This window comes from Dasypus novemcinctus, chromosome 23, assembly GCF_030445035.2.
Source record: "Dasypus novemcinctus isolate mDasNov1 chromosome 23, mDasNov1.1.hap2, whole genome shotgun sequence".
NCBI classification, from domain to species: domain Eukaryota; kingdom Metazoa; phylum Chordata; class Mammalia; order Cingulata; family Dasypodidae; genus Dasypus; species Dasypus novemcinctus.
In genome coordinates this window covers 17,754,641-17,767,727 of record NC_080695.1, presented here as the reverse complement: position 1 = coordinate 17,767,727, position 13,087 = coordinate 17,754,641, and the positions used below count along the sequence as shown (strand labels likewise).

The 13,087-nt window shown below is 43.9% G+C and overlaps 1 pseudogene; it reads left to right on the top strand.

Moving 5' to 3' along the window:
- Positions 1–243: 243 nt before the first annotated feature.
- On the top strand, positions 244–1,157 carry LOC101431477 (ras-related protein Rap-1b-like protein; annotated as a pseudogene).
- The last annotated feature ends 11,930 nt before the right edge of the window (positions 1,158–13,087 follow it).

Below are 13,087 nucleotides of genomic sequence, written 5' to 3'. Positions count from 1 at the left end.
ACACACAGCGAATGGACACAGAGAGCAGACAATGGGCGGGGGGGGGAGAGAAATATATAAATCTTAAAAAATACAAAACATGGAGAAACCTCACCTAGAGTCAGGCATGTAACCTGCCAGAGTGGCAGCGGCACAGCTGTGACACAGGGAGCAGCGACCCGGGGGAGTGCAAGGTGGGGGAGAAGGCGGCTGCACAGACTCGGTGAAAGTACCAGAGCTGCTACGTTTTGACAACTTTGCACCATGCCTGAGTATAAGCTCGTCATTCTTGGCTCAAGAGGCATTGGATTGCTGAGGGCAGGGAGAGGGAAAAAGAGGTGTGATGTGGGGGCATTTTGGGGACTTGGAGCTGTCTTAAATGATATTGCAGGGACAGATGCTGGACATTATATATCCTGCCATAACCCACTGAATGGACTGGGGAGAGTGTAAACTACAATGTAAACTCTAATCCATGCGGTGTGGCAGTGCTCCAAGACATATTCACCAAATGCAATGAATGTGCCACAATGATGAAAGAGGTTGTTGATGCGGGAGGAGTGGGGTGAGGGGAGTGGGGGTATATGGGAACCTCTTATATTTTTTGAATATAACATTTTAAAAAAATAATAAAGAGATTGTAAAAAAAAAAAAAAAAAAAGAGGCATTGGAATTCATCTCTGACCATGCAGTTTCTTCAAGGAATTCTTGTTGAAAAACATCCTTCCCTGGAAGATTCTTACAGAAAGCAAGTTGAAGTAGATGCACAACAGTGCGTGCTTGAAATCTTGGACACTGTGGGAACAGAACAGTTTACAGCAATGAGGGATTTGTACATGAAAAATGGACAAGGTTTTGCATTAGTTTACTCCCGCACAGCACAGTCTACATTGAATGATTTACAAGATCTGAGAGAACAGATTCTTCCAGTAAAGGATACTGATAATGTTCCAATGATTCCAGTTGGGAATAAGTGTGACTTGGAAGATGTAAAGGTTGTAGGAAAGGAACAAAGTCAAAATCTAGCACGACAGTGGAACAGCTGTGCATTCTTAGAATCTTCTGCAAAATAAGAAGTTAATGTTCATGAACTCTTTTATGACCTAGTATGGCAAATTAGCAGAAAAACTAGAGTGCCTGGGAAGGCGCACAAAAAGATATCCTGTCGGCTGCTTTAATATACTAAATGCATTGGCGCTCTGAGCCAGGACTGATGAACTGTTGCCCGCTTCAGCAGTGCCAGGATTCCAACTTCATTATATCTACCAGCATCTTAAATGGACCTTCCCGTGATGGTACCTTTTAAGAGGAGGATGAAAGCTACTACATCACTTGCACATTCTAATCACTTCCCGGTATCACAAGAGGGATTTTCACTTATGTAATAGGACTAGGGTATGCAGCTGGTAAAACCAGAGGCTATGTCCAGTATTACTGGTTGAGAGACATTCTTCACCCATCAATATTGTACATGTATGAAAATGGTAGACTGTATTCTTTAACATGCCCCAAAGACTCTGTACTAAAGAATACAATAATGTAAATCCTAAAAGCACCACTTATTTTAGTTTAATAAAACAAAGTCCACGGAAGCTGATGTGGCTCAAGGAAGTAGATGTGGCTCAAGCAGTTGGGTGCCTGCCTACCACATGGGAGGTTCCAGGTTTGGTTTTCAGTGCCTCCTAAAAAAAAGACGACAAGCACATAACAAACAGACACAGAGAGCAGACAGTGAGTGCAAACAATGGCGGGGTGGGCAGAAATAAATAAATAAAATACGTCTAAAAAAAAAAGAAAATCCAAAGAGCTCCTATATTGATTACTCCAAATAACTCACTTCTTTCACACTTGTAGCTTATTGTAATTTTTAAAAAGAAATTCAATAAAGAGAGAAAAAAACAAAACACATAAAAAATAAAATAAATAAAAAGAAATTCAAGGTTATCATCATTATATTGTACAAATCAAGCTCTTTTTTTAAATTTACACAGCTATATAGTGTTGTTTTTTTGAAAGAAAAACCGTGCAGTCTTTAAAATATGATAGTTCTTTCAGTAAAATGTCTTAGCTTAAATACATTGCCTTTAGACTTCCAGGAAGATGGAGGACTAGAAAGATGCGAGACTCTCTTCTCCTCCAGAAAAATAGCTAGAAGAGAGGCTGACACAGCCTGGAAAAAAATCTAGGATTTAGGACACCAGGGGAAGGTAGGACACCCCCCAGACGAGAGAGGGACAAAGGCGGGGAATCACAGCAGCAAAACTGTGAGTTGAGACCAGTGGCAGCTGCTGCCGGCACGCTCCCACACACCAAAGGCACTTTAGAATCCTCAAGGCTCTGGGCCGGTGGCTACAGACAAAGGGGGCTCCAGGGATCTACCACCCCGGGAAAGGGCAGAGGGACACGGCCTAAGGCTGACTCAGCTTCTGACCCACAAATTTGGACTGGGGTGTCCCAGGAGCCCTTCCAGGCCAGGTGGGGCTGCACCATTGTTTGCCAGGGGCTACCAGATATATGACCCCCCAGTCTCCTCCTGTACTAACAGGGACTTATTGTTGAGGACTCAGAGGGAAGTGGAAATATTTCCAACCTGGGAAAAGGGAGGGGCTACCAGAGAAGGCTGGAGAACTGTCACGGAGAACGTTTGAATCGCATGGCCTCCAGACAGGAGGGTCTATCACAATGATCCCATCTGTCTTGCAACAAACACACTCTGACCAGGCATTGAAAATATTCACAAACAAACAGAAATTAAGAGAGTTCACAGAAAATCCATCTTTGCAGGAAATATTAAAGGAAGCCTTAGTACCTGAAAGAAAAACACAGGAGAGAGAGGCCTGGAGGAGAATACAGAAGAAAGAATAGCAGAAAGGATAACCAAGAGTAAAAAGACAGACAAAAAAATGATATGACATATGAAAACCAAAGAATAAAATGGAAGTAAATAATGCATGTACAGTAATATCATTGAATTTGAATGGATTAAACTCCCCAATCAAAAGATACAGGCTGACAGAGTGAAGAAAAAACATGAGTCATCCATATGCTGCTTACAAAAAAACTGACCTTAGATCCAGGGGTACGAAATAGCTGAAAGTGAAAGATTGGAAAAAGATACTCCACACAAACAGTAACCAAAAAAGAGCAGGGTAGCTATACAAATATTGGACAAAACAGACTTTAAATGCAAAAAAAGTTGTAAGAGATACAGAAGGCCATTTTATATTAATAAAAGGGACAACCCACCAGGAAGATATTAATATCTGTGCACCTAACCAGGGTGCCCCAAAATACACGAGACAAATTCTGGCAAAACTGAAGCAAGAAGCAGACATCTCTACAATAATCATTGGAAACTTCAACACCCCACTCACATCATTAGCTAAAACAACTAGACAGAAGATCAACAAGGAAACAGAGAACTTGAACAATATGATAAACAAGTTAGACCTAACAGACATATACAGAACCCTGCATCCAAACTCAGTGGGCTATACATTCTTCTCAAGTGCCCATGGATCTTTCTCCAGGATAGACCACATGTTAGGGCACAATGCAGCTCTTAATACATACAAAAATACTGAAATTATACAATGCCTTCTCAGATGATAATGGAATGAAACTAGAAATCAATAATAGACAGGAAAAAAGTATATAAATTCACAAATGTGCAAAGGCTAAATAACACACTCCTAAAAAATCAATGGGTCAAAGAAGAAATTGCAAGTGAAATCAGTAAATATATTAAGATAAATGAAAATGAGAACACGACTTATCAAAACTTATGGGATACAGTGAAGGCAGTCTTGAGAAGGAAATTTATAGCCCTAAAAGCCATATTAAAAGAGGAGAAAGAGCTAAACTCAAAAGAGTTAACTGAAAAACTAGAGAAACTAGAAAAAGAACAGCAAACCAACCCGAAAGCAAGCAAAAGGAAAGAAATAATAAAGATTAGAGAAGAAATAAATGAAATTGAGAACAACAACAACAACAACAAAACCGTAGAGAAAATCAACAAAACCAAAACCTGGTTCTTTGAGAAGATCAATAAAATCAACAAACCCCTAGAAGAAGACTAACAAAGAAAAAAAGAAAGAAGAGGCAAATAAATAAAATCAGAAATGAAAGGGGAGAAGTTATAACTGACCCCACTGAAATAAAAATGATCACAAGAGGATATTATAGGAAGCAGATGTGGCCCAACAGATAGGGCATCCGCCTACCACATGGGGGGGTCCAAGGTTCAAACACAGGGCCTCCTGACCCATGTGATGAGCTGGCCCACTCACAGTGCTGATGCACGCAAGGAGTACCCTGCCACTCAGGGATATCCCCTGCATAGGGGAGCCCCATGTGCAAGGAACTCGCCTTAAGGAGAGCCGCCCAGCGCAAAGAAAGCGCAGCCTGCCCAGGAGTGGTGCCACACACACACAGAACTGACGCAGCAAGATGATGAAACAAAAAGAGACACAGATTCCAGGTGCCGCTGACAGGAATGTAAGCGGATGCAGAAGAACACACACCAAATGGACACAGAGAGCAGACAACTCGGGGGGAAGGGGAGAGAAATAAATAAAAAATAAATCTTTTTTTAAAAAAGAGGATATTATGAGGGAAGCGGATGTGGCTCAACTGATAGAGTGTCTACCTACCATATAGGAGGTCCAGGATTTGGTACCCAGGGCCTCCTGGCCCATGTGGTGAACTGGCCCATGCACAGTGCTGCTGCATGCAAGGAGTGCCATGCCATGCAGGGGTGCCCCAAGTGCAAGGAATGCACCCCACAAGGAGAGCTGCCCTATGCAAAAAATGTGCAGCCCACCCAGGAGAGGTGCCGCACACGTGGAGAACTGATGCAGCACGACGATGCAATAAAAAGAGACACAGATTCTGTTGCCACCTGACAAGAATGCAAGCGGACACAGAAGAACACACAGTGAATGGACACAGAGAGCAGACAAGGGGCAGGAGAAGGGGAGAGAAATAAAAAATAAAAGAGGATATTATGAGAAACTGTGTGCCAACAAACTTGACAACCTAGATGAAATGGACAAATTTCTAGAAATGCACAAACAACCTACACTGATGGTACAAGAAACACAAGAACTTAACAAACCAATCACATTTAAAGAGATTGAATCTGTCATCAAAAATCTCCCAGCAAAGAAAAGCCCAGGACCAGATGGTTTCACAGGTGAATTCTACCAAGCATTTTGAAAAGAATTAACACCAATCTTGTTTAAACTCTTCCAAAAAATTGAAGAGGGAAAATTACCCAACATATTTTATGAAGCCAACATCACCCTAATTCCAAAACCAGATGAAGATACTAAAGAAAATTATAGACCAATCTCTCTAATGAACATGGAGGCAAAAATTCTCAACAAAACACTGGCAAATTGAATCAAATAGCATATCAAAAGACTTATACATCACAACCAAGTGAAATTTATTCCTGGTATGCAAGGTTGGTTCAATATAAGAAAATCAATCAATGTAATTTACCACTGTTGAAGAAAATACTGCTCTTATTGGGACACGGAGACTGACTGACCATAAGCAAAGAATTTATTTATTGAGAAGCTCTCCCAATGGAGGGGGTCTGAAGAACAGACTTCAGCCCCCTCCTGGAAGGGGGGGACTTGAATTTATATGGAACTTTCCTAGGTGGGGAAATGATAGTCACTGGGAGGGGGGTTGAGGGGTCAAGTGAGGTAGTGGGGGGGTGAGGGAGTATATGGCTTCTTAGAATGCTGCAGGACCAAACGTTTCTTTTGATCTGTGGGATTCTAAAGGGTTTGTAAATAGTGACGTTTGCGTCTCAGTCTCCCTCTGGTAATAAAGATCTCCATCTCCCTCTGATAGGCAGATGGTGAAGATCTCTATCTCCCTTTACTCCTGTCTCTTCAGGGTTCCTTTGTTTAACCTGTGGGAAAGTGCCACACTGGGGAGGGGGTTTACCTTTTTCCCAGTGCATATCAGGGGAAACTGAGGTACAGCTTGTTAATTATTGCAAACCTCTAACAACCACATTAACAAATTGAAGGGGGAAAAAATCCACATGATCATCTCAGTTGGTGCAGAAAAGCATTCGCCAAAATCCAGCATCCTTTTTGAAAAAAACACTTCAAAAGTTAGGAATAGAAGGAAAATTCCTCAATATGATAAAAGGCATCTATGAAAAACCCACAGTCAACATCGTACTCAATGAGGAAAGGTTGAAAACTTTCCCTCTGAGACCAAGAGCAAGGCAAGGATGCCCACGGTCACCATATATTAAATATCACGCTAGAAGCTCCACCTAGGGCAATTAGACAAGAAAAAACAAATTTAAAGGCATCCAAATAGGAAAAGAGGAAGCAAAACTCTCACTAGTTGCAGATGGCATGACCCTGTAAACCTACAACCGTTCGAATTAGAAGTATCCACAGCAAAGGTACTTGAGCTAATAAATGAGTTCAGCAGAATGGCAGCATATGATATCAACAAGCAGAAATCAGTGTTGTTTTTGTAACTAGTACTGAACAATCTGAGGAAGAAATTAGGGGAGAAGTTCCATTTACAATAGCAACAAAAAGACTCAAATACCTAGGAATTAATTTAACCCAAGAAGTACAGGGCCTATATGCAGAAAACGACAAAACAATGCTAAAGGAAATCAATGAAGACCTGAACAAATGGAAGACATTGCCTAGAATATCTGCTGGGAAGGAAATGTCCAGACTTTTCAAATCTCCTATTATGGGTTTCCTCTTTTGTTTATACAGGGAACAATGTTTATAGTTATGAGTATGATGGGGCTCTCCAACAAGAAGTATGTCTTTTCAAAGACTTTTTTAATGTTTTAATTTTTGTAAATAATTTTCAGGCTTCTGCAGCTGTAGATTCCCACCGTGAATGCCTGGCTCACTCATGCAAAAGTGCTTGCAATACCAAATCCACAGCTGTAGTCTTTTTGCCTTTACCAATTGTTTCACATATGTAATGTTTTGGTTGAGATGTGAAAGGTGGACTAGAGCTGTGGATGTGGGAAGAAACTTTAATCACGTGTGATTTGTCACAAGGAAGGCCCAAGTTACAGTAACTATTGTTGTTTTATTTCAGGATGCCTTGCTGCTTTTTAGGTATTAACATGCGGGTGTAAAAACTATGTGTCTAGCCAACAGGGAGCCACCGTATTTCTTTTTTTTTTTTTTTTTTAAAGATTTATTTTATTTAATTCCCCCCCCTCCCCTGGTTGTCTGTTCTCTGTGTCTATTTGCTGCGTCTTGTTTCTTTGTCCGCTTCTGTTGTCGTCAGTGGCACGGGAAGTGTGGGCGGCGCCATTCCTGGGCAGGCTGCTCTTTCTTTTCACGCTGGGCGGCTTTCCTCACGGGCGCACTCCTTGCGCGTGGGGCTCCCCCACGCGGGGGACACCCTTGCGTGGCACGGCACTCCTTGCGCGCATCAGCACTGCGCATGGCCAGCTGCACACGGGTCAAGGAGGCCCGGGGTTTGAACCGCGGACCTCCCATGTGGTAGACGGATGCCCTAACCACTGGGCCAAAGAGCCACCGTATTTCAATCGACCAGCCTGATGTTACAATCACTTTGGGGTGCCCAAATGTAAACTTAAAGCCTTGATTAAAGTGGTACGATTTTGTATAACTTAGCCTCAGTAGTTCAATACGTTTTCATTGTCGTATAAGGGCTTGCACTATAATTGTCACTTGAATGTTTTTTTGTAATGTTTAACATTGCTAGTAAATAAATATGAGTTTAACTTCTTTATAAATCTAATAGCTGCATTTTACACAGTGTGGTTTCATAATAACATTTGGGCAAGCCAGAGGCATTCAATTAACTATAGGAATGATGAGTGAAAGATGGCAGATTTTTGTAATGTTGTTTGAACCTTTTGAACTTTTCTTTGGGAAAGAATTTTGTAAATCAAGTTTTGTAAATCAATTACTTATGACAAAATCCTTCTGGGTAATATTCAGTAGCTCTTTGGGGTGAAGAAGGCAGGCTTGAAAATACTTTGGATATACTGATGGATTTTTTAAAATGTAGGATGAAGTTAAACTTAGAATATTATGGTTACAAAAATCTTTGAGCAAAGTGGACTCAAGTACTACTTTCACTTTATATACAAATCTTTGCCTAAAAAAAAACCCATGGAACTGCACAATGCAAAAAGTAAACCCTAACGTAAACTATGGACAATTGTTAATAGTATAAATATAATATTGTTGCATCATTTGTAACCTAAAGGTTACAATAATGGGGAAAACTGTGTGGAGGGATGGTGTATGCGAACTCTGTACTATCTGCACGATTTTTCTGTAAACCTACAACTGTTCCAATGTTTTAAAAATAGCTATAATCCAAAGCAGAACATTTTGGGCCTCATCATCTTAATCCTGTAGCTCTCATTTACTAATCACCTGCTATGTGCCAGGCACTGTGCTGGGTGCATTACGTCCATCACCTCATGAACTGTTTACAACAACCCTATTGTTGGAGGGGGAGTCCTCAATGGAGACTGCATTTGTCAGCTTTCGCTAAGTTATGCTGTGGTAACAAAATACCCCAAGTACAAGTGACTTACGAAGTCGTGGATTTTTTACATGCTCCTCATGGATCAGTTTGGGCTCTGCTCTCTACTTTCTCTCTTCCTGGATCCAAGGAAGACAGGCCACCCCTGTCTCGATACACTACACTCATAGAAGAGGAAGAGAAGAGTGGTGATGCAACCCTGCATCCGTCGGCCGTGAAGGCTTCTGCTGGGAAGTGCATTCACCACTTCCATCCACATTTCATTGGTCAGAACAAGGCACGTGGTCAAGCCTCACAGGTAGGGGCACCACAATAGGGCAGCGGGCAGGACTGCTCCTCCTCTCACTAAAACTTGGGACAATAACGCAAATGATCACAGCCCTCCCAACCTTGGTCAACCCTTTGTCTCATTCCCATCATACAAAAATACAGCAAAACACCCCAAACCCCACTCAGTCATGGCCTCAGGCTCCAAGCCCAGGGTCTTAGGCTAAGTCTCCATTTCAGATTAGTTGTGGCTCCTTGGGACACAAAAACATACAAGGGTGCACAGAAAAGGCTAACCAGAGTCAATGGTCCTGCTAGATAGTGGAAGGGTGGAAGGTAAGTAGCTTGAAGAATGCGTCCCAACAAAAGCCATGTTGTTCATCTTGATCTGTTCCTGTAGGCGTGAACCTATTTGTAAATAGGACCTTGGAAGATGTGCTATCAGTTCAGCTGTGGACTCATTTGTGAATAGGATCTTCTTCTTTTTTTTTTTTAATTCATTTTTAAAAAATATTACATTCAAAAAATATGAGGTCCCCATTCACCCCCCACCGCCCCCACCCCACCACTCCACCCACAGCAACACTCTCCCCCATCATCATGACACATCCATTGCATTTGGTAAGTACATTTCTGGGCATTGCTGCACCTCATGGTCAATGGCCCACATCATAGCCCACACTCTCCCACGTTCCATCCAGTGGGCCATGGGAGATCTACAATGTTGAACAGGATCTTCTAAATCCCACTTGTGTGATCAGACTGAATCAGGGTGGGCCTTAAGCCATGTTACTGGAGGCCTTATAAAAGAAGAAACCACAGGAAGAAGCTGGGAGTCAGTGGAAACTGGCAGCGCACACAAATGGAGATAAAGATAACCACATGAGGGAGGGGATATGGCTCAACGGATAGAGCTTCTGCCAACAATATAGGCAGTCCAGGGTTTGATACCCAGGGCCTCCTGGCCTGTGTGGCAAGCTGGCCCACATGGAGTGCTGCCACGTGCAAGGAGTGTCGCCCCACACAGGGGTTCCCCGTGCAGGAGGGCAGACTGCCCAGGAGTGATGCAGCCCCCATGGAGAGCTGACACAGCAAGATGACATAACGAAAGAGAGACACAGAGAAGAGACAATATGAGACACAGCGAACTAGGGAGCTGAGGTGGTCACCTTTCCTGGAGCAACCTAATGAGAATACAACAGCCACAGGAAAATACACAGCGAATGGACACAGAGAGCAGACAACAGCGGGGGGGTGGGGTTAAGGAAAAAAAAAAAGGCATGGCAGGAGGCAGAGATGCAAGCTACGGAGCCCAGGAATGTGGCAAGCCAGCACCAGGACACTGCAGCCTTCAGGGGAGAGCATGGCCTTGGCAATGCCTTGATTTTGCATTTCCAGCCTCTGCAACCATGGAACAATAAATTCTTGTTTTTAAGCCAATGAGCATGTGGTATTTGTCACAGCAGCCCTGGCAAACTAGGATAAGGCACAGCAGCCACTGGGCTATAACAGTTTTCTAAATTTCCGAGGCCTAGATTGCTAAAGCTTCCTACCTGGGATTGGGGAAAATTCCTTCATCAGATCTCGATTCTGTCCGTGGAAGTGGCTTCTGAGTCCATTGCTCCCCATGGCTCTTACATCCACCCTCCAGGAGGTTCTATTGACGCCTTTATACTCAATGGCCGTATCTGAAGGGAACGTTGGAGGATACGTTCTCCACAGAGGCTGCGCAGCTTGCTTCCTGACTGTCAAATGTTGGCGGGCCTAAGGATCATTTCAAGTACTGAATGAAACAGTCACAATTTCTTTTGGTCCAGGCTAATGGTTCTTTTGGTGGTACAACTCTCAAAAACTTGGTTGGCCTCCATAAATATTTGGTTCTGGTCAGCTCTGAGTACTACTTGCCACAATGTTTGAGGCCTGCCTCTCTAGACTTACTTGCCTGTTCCTTGAACTTTTACATCTTTTCAGGAAAGCCACATTCTTAGTCTCATTTGTTTCTATGCCATTTTATCCTACTGAAAGGATCTTCCATTTTATTCTACTGAAAGGATTTTCTGGGTCCCATGTTAATTGATTCAGAGGTTTTAACAAAGAGGTGACATCTACCCTCTTGATTTATTACCATAAAGCTGAGTATTAAAAACCATTCTCTCACAAAGGACTTCTCGGTTTATCGTTTGTTTTAGAAATGAGAATCATCTTTTAAATTCATAAGTCCTAATACACCTGGATTTAAATTCTTCTTTCAAATAGGTCAATTCTTTATTAGCCCCTTTTCAATATAAACCAACTCATGCTACCAAAACTTCATTTCCCCATTTCTTTACTTCATTAGCTAAATTGTCTTCTAGCCAAGTTATCGCAGGTGATGGTTCTGACAAGTTTTCACCATTGCATAACATGGGGCTGCCATTTTCACAACCTCCTCCTGGCCCAAAGCCTATGCCACATATTTGGGATTTTCATACTTCCAGGAACCAACTTCTGTACAGGTCAGCATCTGCTATTAAGCTTAAATAACAACGCACAAAAACCCACTGGCTTACAAATGCAAAGGTTTACTTCTTACCCACTTGACATTTATTCTCGTGTCAGCTTTGGCTATGCTCCAGAGTGAAGGAGCAGCAGCTGTCTGGGATAAACTTGGCTCATGGCGGAGGCCATGGTGGAAGCATGTGAGGCTCTCAGGGCTGCTTCTGGGAAGCGGCACTTATCACTTCCACTCGCATGGTTCACTGGCCACAGGACAAGGCCTGACCTGTTTTTACTGTGTTTGGGGGTGAGGTGAGGAGTAATAACCTCCTCACAGGGAAGAGGAGTATTTGGAACAATAATACAATCTACCGCAGGGCCCAATCAACAGGACCCTTCTTCCTTACCTGAGTTCTGAATTACCTGAGACACAAGACAAAATGAGCCAACATATGGAGAACCAAAATGAACCTTTATCACGAATACAAAAGAGGCTGGAGGGCAGTAGCTTGGGATGAAAGTCAAATGGAATTGCTAATACGGAAGCCCAGAATCGAACACCTTACCTGCCCAGGCATGGCAGTGCGGGGTGGGCCTGTCAAGGGAAACTGCTCTTAGAGGAACAGAAATACACTCCAGGTGGGCAGGCCGGCTCGTGAGCAGAGAGTAAGAGCAAGGGCCAGGGAGCAAACTTTCCAGGCAAGTAAGTTACTCCAATTTCCCTGGAGCAGAGTGAATTAGCAGAGCAAGCCCAGGAGTGCAATGCTGATAAGCTCCCTCCACGTGGGAAGAAGCACCGGGAGCAGGCAAAGGGCAGGTGAGGCAGGTGACTTTCAGATGAGGGAACTGCAGGTGGGAGAGAATGAATAACTTGTTCAAGTCCCAGCTGAGAGCAGGGTGTGGAGAGGAATGTGAGATAACTGGCATAAAGATTCAGATTTGAGGAACATTTTCTATGTGTCTACATGGATCTGGATTTCATAAAAATCTTTTGTGTTAAACAGCATTTGTGGTGGTGGAATTCCCTGCCCCCAGATGGTTAATTTTCTGTGTTAGCTGGGCTGGCCATACTGCCCAGTGGTTTGGCCCAAGGCTAGTCTAATGTTGCTGTGAAAATATTTTGTAGGTGTGATTACAATCAACTGACTTGAAGGAGGTGCCCCTCTGGGTGTGAGTGGGCCTCATCCAATCAGCTGAAGGCCTTGAGAGCAAAAAGTGAGGTTTCCCAGAGAAAAAGAAATTCTGCCTTAAAACTGCAACATCAGCTCCTACTAGACTGGCAGGTCTGCCCAACAAATTTCAGACTTGCCAACCCCACAAGTGCATAATCCAGTTCCTTAAAATCCATCAATCCCGGACACGGACACACACACAGGCTCTGTTTCTCTGGAGAACCCTGACTGACCCAGAGGCCCTTCCGGAAACTACGGAATACTCCAGACTAGCGGGCTCTGAACAAGGACACTCAGGCCTATTTCAGCGGCGCAGGGGCCAGCAGTGTGCCTGAAACACGACCACGGAGCGGCAGAGCTGAGAGGCTCGTGCTGCTCCCACCACCACGCTGCCTGCCTCTAAAGGCGCCTCGGGCCCCCACGAGGGGGCGTGAACGTCACCGTGGTGTTGCTCCTGTCCCGCTCCCCCGCCCAAAGGAGGGACTGTCGCTCCTGGCTGACGCGATCAAGCCGGTCCCAGGCCGACCCATGCAGGCCCGGGAGAGCCTGCAGACGGCCGAGGCGAGGCCCCCGGGAGGTGCCGGCCCAGGCTGTGGCACCAGCAGCAGCGCCGCGGGAGGGGGTGTGCGGCGCCAGCTGCAGGCCCGCGGCACAAA